The sequence below is a fragment of the Corapipo altera genome, unplaced genomic scaffold (genome assembly GCF_003945725.1).
Source record: "Corapipo altera isolate COAL_440 unplaced genomic scaffold, ASM394572v1 1, whole genome shotgun sequence".
NCBI classification, from domain to species: domain Eukaryota; kingdom Metazoa; phylum Chordata; class Aves; order Passeriformes; family Pipridae; genus Corapipo; species Corapipo altera.
In genome coordinates this window covers 18729687-18738021 of record NW_020884873.1, presented here as the reverse complement: position 1 = coordinate 18738021, position 8335 = coordinate 18729687, and the positions used below count along the sequence as shown (strand labels likewise).

At 41.5% G+C, this 8335-nt stretch overlaps 1 long non-coding RNA gene across 1 annotated transcript; it reads right to left on the bottom strand.

The window, feature by feature from the left end:
- Positions 1-296: 296 nt before the first annotated feature.
- On the bottom strand, positions 297-2481 carry LOC113956130. The gene is made up of 2 exons (XR_003530757.1): positions 2270-2481; positions 297-1005 (listed from the first exon to the last, which is right to left on the bottom strand). It is a non-coding gene; the product is annotated as an uncharacterized LOC113956130 (long non-coding RNA).
- Positions 2482-8335: the final 5854 nt, after the last annotated feature.

The following is an 8335-nucleotide window of genomic DNA, read 5'->3' as shown; positions in this document are numbered from 1 at the left end:
GAAGGAAATTCCTATTGTGCTACACAGACACATAAACAGCTACATACATTCACACACGTTTCTCTTTCCTCTGATTCATTGCACATCTTCCTCTTTTTCGTCCTTTCTCACTCTAAGGTCATCATGTTGTCAAAGAAGAGCACTGTCTTTGGAAGCTTTTTCCTGGCCATGTCACAGCTACTGTCACACCAGTTCACACTGTTTTCTAACTCTCTACATGTGATTCCTTCAGACCTTGCCATCTTTCTCCCAGTTGTTTTCTCAGACTCATACAAAGTGGGGATAGGTACGGCTACTTGCTCCATCTTGTTTTATTCATCTGTCCTGATAGTGCCTTGTCCTGTCTTGAGACTAGGACCAGTTTTAAAACCCTCAAGCAATGATGCCTGCAGCCCTTTCCTTGGGAGTCTGGCAGTCTGACAAAACTCAGTGGTTAGGGAAGCTGATCTGTTTGTCTCCCTGGCTGAAAACTGGTTGCTCCTAGTAACATCTCTTTGTGCCACCCTCAAAAACTCACCCTTGCATACTGGTATCACTTGAACATCATGGTGATGGCTATTCTGCATCACAATTAATTCATTCCCTATGATCCTTTGTTATCACTTCCCAGACAACCTTTGCAGACCTCACTCAATTTGTTGCTTTTCTATGAATTCCTTTGCTTTGCACAATCTGTTTTGTGCTGTTGCTCGTGTGATGTTTAATAGCCACAGCTCAGAGTTGGCTGCATTTCAGTGGTAGGAGGTGGAACACAGTGAACTGTGAACTGAAACTCCATATAATGTTGCTAGAGATGAGAACAAGTAAGGGAATGTTTGCTATGCACACTATCTCCAGAAAAACATCTTTGCAAATGTGTATCTGTGCAGGCATTGTGGAGATAGGGATTATGTTATGCAGAGGGGAAGAGGAGCTAACTGACAGTAGAGATTTGCAGTCCATATTGATGTTTCACAATTGTGCATCTGTCTGCAGAACAGCCACGGAGCTCTTGAAGTCATTGCACTAAAAAATAAAATAAAGAAAGATAAATCAATAACTTCACTCACCCTTTTACCACAGCTCAGAGGGTGGAGGAGGAGAGTGTCATAACAGCTCACACTAGTGAGAAGATTTTAATTGAAACAGTCTTGAATTAGAAAATACCATTTTGATAAAAAATCAACATTTTTCAAAAAATTATAAATACAAAAGAAAAATCCCCATGGAAAAGGAGGCTGAAATAAAAATTTCAGTATTGAAAAGTTTCCCTTAAAGAAAAAAATGCAAGATTTTCTTTCTAATTAAAATACTAATTTTGAAAGCAAACCTCTTATTTTCTGATAAAATATTACCATATTTTACTGTTTGTATTGTTTCTACATTCTTCAGTTAATAATGAGAGACACTGACATGTTCAGTATTGTGGCATTAGTCTGGAATCAGGTTTCTAGGATATTAAAAACAATTGGTCCCTAACTAGTACCCAGAACATTTCTATTTCAGAGTGTAAAAATCTAAATTGTTTCAGCACGGACTAATAAAGCTGCTATCGCTTTTGATAGAAAACTCATTAATTGGTAGAAAAATCACTTGTTTTGAAAATAAAATATCACCTGTACTAAATTATATAACAGAATATTTAATTATTATATTCATGGTATGCTATATTGCTGGTAGGATTGCATAACGTGCCCTCATATGAGACTTGACTTGGCATAACCTAAGTCTGCATTACAACTGATATGTGAAATGGTACTGAAATTTAACTAATTTTCAAAAAAAAAATAGCAGTTATTTTTCTAAAAGTATCTAATGGAATTGTTCATAATTTTTCATTCCTAGGAATACACTGCAAACAGTATTTTTATCACTAAAAGTAACAAGAAGCCTTAAAATCATAAACTTTGACATTTCTCTCAAATGAACATTTCAAGTTTCATCTGGTTCTCACTTAACCTGTCATTAATTCTTTGTACTAACTCTAAATCTCCCTATTTGGAATAGTTTTAAGATTGGAGGCCTTGTTGAAAGCAATCATCATAAATATAGCATGCACTTCATAGGAGCTGGTTTTACCAGCATTTGTTGCAAGATAACTCAGCTCATCAGTACTCACTTTCATCTCAATATTAATACTTTTTTATGCATTCACAGAGATCTCAATATTATCCCCATCAGAATATATAAATGAGGATAAAATAAATCAGGATAAATTAAATCATTCTTGCCACCCAACCACACCCAAGAACTCAGAAGGCTTCAGTGCTCCCACTGAAGCCCTGCTCACAAGATCCTGTTGCAGGGAGGACCCGGGATGAGACTGACACTTCTCCTCCATTCCTCCGTTCACCCACTGCGCACCTGGAGAGCTTGGACTTCCCTTTCTAGTACGTGAAAGCAAGAAGAAAAGAAAAATATCTCCTTTCTGAAAGCAGAAGTCTTCTTCCTGCCGTCAGCAGCTGCGATGGAACCGCAGCCCAAGGCTTCCACCTAGTGTCTGTCGGCCAGCTCGGCACACCACCCCACCACAAGGGTGGGATGCCAGTGGGTGCCCTGGAGCTCACAGATAAAGAGCAAAGGCTTAGATTATTTTTGAGATGGGAGTATTTTCCTTAAAATATTCGGCTCATTATGAACCACCCAAGCTGTCACCTAGAACTAAACACCAGATTCTGATTTATGTGTGGAAAATAAGGTTATTAAAATTTATTTCTTTTTTCCCCATCATACAGACTGTGCTAAAATCCAAAGGTTTAGGAGGATGCAACAGAAAAGAAGAGAAGAGAAGCTGGTTGGATTAGATAGGACCACTCTCATATGCCCAAGGTTATTTTCTTAACCTTTCTCTGATGATGCCTTCACTCAGTGGTAAGCCCCCAAGAAAACAGAATAACTTTCTAACACTTCAGTCCTACTAATTAAGAGATACTTAAAAATTAGGCCTGGCCTCTAAAATGGATATGTGACATACATGCCCTTTTTTTCCAGTTGTGTTTGACTCCTTCTTCCACCTCCATTTCACAGACTTGGTGGGTCTTTAATCAGAAAAAAGAATCAAGGACCCTATCACCAACTGTCTCTGCCTATCCCTTTCTCCAACCCATGAAAAGACAGTATGTTTGCTGTTGGATTTTTATTTCCTCAAGGGCATCTAAAGCAGTACAATTTTGGTAGCTGTCAAAGCAGCACCCTTTTTGTTTGTTGTCACCCTCCTACACTCATACAGTGACCTGATAGGATACTGTCTTCTACCTTCTCTGGTAAGTCCAGGTTTTAAAAATCTCCAGTGCAGGTGTTTCCAAGACCTTTCACAAAAGGCAGTTCCTCAGTTTTAAAATGCCTCTCTTGATGTCTTTGCTTCAGCTTCCTTGGAGGAAGACTTCGTGCTTTGGTTTATGGAGGCTAAAGGCTGTGTTCTCCCTCCAACACCTACTATTAGTCATTTGGGCAAGTGGGTGTGTATATGTAGATCCACAGATACACCCATTCACAAGAAAAGCCTGTGAAGAGAAGCTCAGAGCTTACAATGGGACCCCAGAGCTTTTAAGAATATGTAGTCACACTTGGAAACTGGAGTCACTGAAAGCCATAAAAACTCTCCAAGCCATGAAACCTAATCTAGTGGCCCCAGCATTCCAGTACCCCACTTCTCTAGCCTGCAAAAGCCCACATTCCTTCAGCTTCCCAGCTGCTTACTTTTTTGATATGTGCATGAAATTCAGGATATGTTCTATGGGGTTTAAAGGCCATTCTAGATGAATCAGTCTGTGTGAAATGTATAGTTAAAAGGGAAAGGAGAAACCACGGATGGAAGAAATGGGTGCAGCTGATGCACACACATTGCTCCTTGGGGATGATGAAGGATTGTGCAGCACAGACACAGATCCTGCTAACATAAGACCACCAGATTCCTATATGGGAGCTCCACCACAGTACTGGTAGAAGCTATAGGGTAAAGACAGAGAGTATATATTTCATTGACGTCACTAGCCAGCATTACTTAGAACAGGGCTAAGCACAATTGCAAAAAGAACTGCCTCCAAGCTATTCTATTTATATTCCTACCCATTGGTACAGTCATCCTGCTGCTGAAATCCTGACCCTGTCGTTGCCAGTGTAGCCACAGACCAGAGGAGATCATTTTGGATTGTTTCAAAATCTGGCATGTCTTAATACCAGGAAAAGCAGCATTGGCAGGGGGTGGAGTGTGCTATTTGCACAGGACCTGCGTCAAGATTGGCATTCAGTGAATAGCAAGACATATGAAGGCATTTTATCCCAATATAGAGAATAACGCATCTTCCTCTGCGTTGCTGGTGGTAACTTTGGCAGTCCAAGGAACAATGGTAATTGCTTGTTACTGTGGAAACTAGACCTCCAGAAATAACACTAATGAGCCAGCAGGGTCGTGGGAGAAACACAAGCATACTGTCTCCTGCAAACACACATGATTTGGCTGCACACAAGAGATGGAGCTCTGGGGAGAGGAGCAATTTATCTGAATGCAACAGGCATCCAGCACAACCTCCACTCATCCCCCATGCTAGTCTGAGCCTGCAAACAATTTAAGTGACTTGAAAAAGAGTTCAGATAACTTGAAATCATTGCTTTTCCCCTTCCTCCCTGTCTTAAATTTTGGGGAAGTTGACTGGGAGATACTCGCTTTGGAGGGAGCCATTTTATAATCAGGTACTACATTTTGATAGGAAGGTGTCTCCAGAAATCTCTCAGTGAAAAACACATTCTTATGAATTTCCCTACCCAGTTCTGCAGATGCAAGGGATATTGGTAATCTGGGAGATGGGTCTATAATGGCAAGGTCCTTTCCCTAATAACAGTCTGTGATCCACTCCTCCACTCAAAACACTATGAAAGGAGAGGTGTGTACAGCAGAAGAGGGGAAAGGGGGTAGGAGACACTGAGAGCTTACTGCAGCCTCAGCACATCTTTCTCCCCTTTCAAGAGCTGCGTCGCTCTTGACAAAGAGAGAAGATGGTGTCAAGGAAGAGAGATGGTGGACGTCGACCTGTGAACACAACTATTTTTTGTGCTTCATATTCTTCTGCCGTGTAAAATCCCCAAAATTCTGCTCTCTGCCCCCAGGCCCTACTGGGACAGCAGTGTGGTGGTGTCTACATATTTATAGTCGACTCAGCCTTATGTGCTAGGTGCCAAAAAGTGGACCTAGTGGACCTCAAACTGCCCTGAAGGATTCTCCCCTCTGCCTGCCAATGGCTCTGAGGCTGTTAAACTTGATTCCGCTAGTTAAGGGTGAGGTACTTCAGATTAGCAGATGGCTACAAAGGAGCAAAGAGAGGCACAGAAGCCAGAGTTGGCCCAGGCCAGATAACACTTTCAAACACACCCTGCCTTAACATGAAGGAATATTTTTTATTGCCCCCACCCTCCAGGGGAAAGAAAAGACTTAAACATCAGTCACAGGGAGAAGAAAGGAGTGAGTGTACTCTGATGGGAAGGCCTTATTGACTGATAGCTCCTGTGGCAGGCCAGGAGCTTCTCAAAAAGCAAACAAACAGGTAGGGTCACCACTTTGCTTGTTATTTCATGCCCTTGAATCATTTTTATTTACTGTTTATTTATTAGCTACACCAAGAAGCTTCAGATAAAATCAAGGCACTACTGCAGAGATTAAGAACATCCCTGACACCAGCACTTGCCACACTGTATGCCCACACAACAGGGAAAAAGAGAAGACAGAGTGTTTGTTGTCTACAAACTAGAAACTCAGGCAGAAAGACATGCAATGACTCAGTCATGGTTATCTCTGGAGTTAGTGGCAGAGTCAGTAGTTCACTAATGGCAACTGCAGTCTGCACAGCCTTTGTCCAGAGTTTTAATCACAAATTCCTCCATTTTATTGCAACCTAAAACCCAGAAAGAGAACACTGGCAAGCAATGTGTAGGAATTTGACATATAAATGGAAAATAAAAATCAGAAGTTAAATTATCAAGATGGTGGCATGTCCTTCAAATAATATTGCAATGACACAATATTGTGGGCAAGGGTTCTCTAATGCTTTAATAATTTCATTTTAAGAAATTTTAATCACATTTGTGTGAGGGTTTTTTTCTCTTCAAAATACAAAAAAACCCAACCAAACAGAAAAATCACACACACACACACACACAAATGCGCACAAAAACAAACAAAACACCAAAAACTCTCAACCTTTTAAGGCCTCAATTTGCTACTAGACATGTACATCAAAGAAAACAAAATAAAACTGTGTGTATATTGAGACCAATAAATGAATAGTAGGCTCCCCAATGCTGAGCTGCTGGGGCTGCAGTTCAAGATTTCTGCTTTTCCCCAGCAACAGGGTGACACTGCAGACACTGGAGCAGAGCACAGTCCAGGAGTTCCTGGAGAACCAAGTGGGCTTGGAGCTGCAGCCAGGGAAGGATGGAGCCAGTTGAATAAGGGAGGAAATTGCCCCAAACATGCTCCTTTCAAAGAAAGAAAGCAGAGTTTAAATCCATATGGCCTCTCTCTGATCCAGTTACATGACCAGCTGTCCAGTGTGTAAGAACCTCACAGATGTTAAAGAAATAGAGAAGAAATGAAACCCAATTTGGGTAACAATTTCTGAGGTTATGGCCACATATTTGCCTAGAGCATCCCACCTCTCCAAACTCAGAAGGTTACCATGGTGACAAATTTCAGCCGTAGGTAAGAAGAAAATGTTTCTGTATGATAGCCATTTTGTAGAAACATAAAACCCAAAGATTAAGCCCCATTGCACTGTTTATAATCTTTGTTGCCACATATTCACAACTAGATGAGCTTTCTTGTCTCAAGAATGGTTAACCACAATGCAAATAAGCTGCTTCTGTTTTAATTCATGTGTTCTGCTAATGGAGCTCATCTCCATACAGTAAAATAACGCTATCAAAATTCACCAAAAAATGGAGGTATTCATTTGCTTCCAAATTGTGTCTAAGGGAGTTATTAATATTTTTGATTCTCAGAAGACAGATCTATTCCATTGCCTGACTGTGAATTAGAAGAAAATTGCCTTAAATCACGCTTGGATCCAATTCATAGCACCTTAAGCACAGCAAGTCCCCAGTGCAGCCTGCATCACGAAAGCACGGCGGGAAGCCAAGTACGGCTCGTATTATAGATTTCTTCTCAGTAACTTAGGGAATGGTTACAGCCCAATGCTCACACACTTAACTAGGCCTAAATCATAGATCAGCTTGTGAAAGCCACCACAGTAAACTCCCTCTGCTCCCATCCTGAGATTCCCAGGTAACTGGCGTGTACTAAGGCGCCATTTCCTCAGTTGTTCCAGTCTCAGCAGCTCTGTTCCTGCTGCTTTAATTTCTCTGAGTCTTAGCACAGCAACAGGCATAGGGACTCTCACAGCCTTGGACCACCATCATCTGGGAGCCAGGGACAGAGTGCCAGCTGCTAGGAGCTCCTCTAAGATTACTGACCTTAACACAACTGAAGCTTTGTGGCATTCAATGACACCTTTCTCTGCAAACTCATCCTTGCCCACTGAGTCTCACACAGACACAAACATGCCCGGGGCTGTAAAACTGTCCCTCACAATGACAAGCACAGCTAAGTGTTACTCTGGCTTTAGCAGGATCAAATGAGCAGCAAGACAGCACTCATGCAGTGGAATAAAACCCTGCTTTAAGCAATGTATGCCTTTTATGGAAATTGAAAGAAAATGGTATGGAGTCACTCCTCATTAGTGAGCACAGGTCCATGATATGACTAGCAATGCATTTCCACCTCCTTTGTCTCCAGTGCAGGAATGGAGGCTCAGTCTTTCCTTCTCCCCATAAGCCCATGCAGCCATGTACTGCTTGACCATTCCCTGTTAACACACAGCCACATCACAAGCATTGCAGAGCACTGAAGGTATTCTCCTTTTGCCTCAAATCCTTTCAAAATACCTACAATCTGAAATCTCAACATCCTGCTTTATTTAGTCTTTAAATTGCTTTTTGGTCGTCACTGAAATGCAGTGATTACAATCCATTTAGTGTGTAAGGATTTACAGTGAACTATGCCTCAGTGAATTGTGCCAGGTTAATTGTGCACTGAGCTCCACAAATACACAACCAAAGTTCAGTCTTTGCCCAGCTAAGGGGAGTGCTCTCCAGGTAATTTATTATGTCACCTAACCATAGAGCAGAAGAGGGAGCAATCACTAGCCAGTAAAGTCAGCAGCAGTTTTGAGTTTTTATCACACAGTAGCAAATGTGCCTTTGTGGTTTTGCGATAGGGTGAAGAGATCCTTGCTGCTCATCTTTCTTCCACAGATTGTCATAGGACTGTTTGTACTGGAGAGTCCAAGTTAAGAAAAGGTTCCAG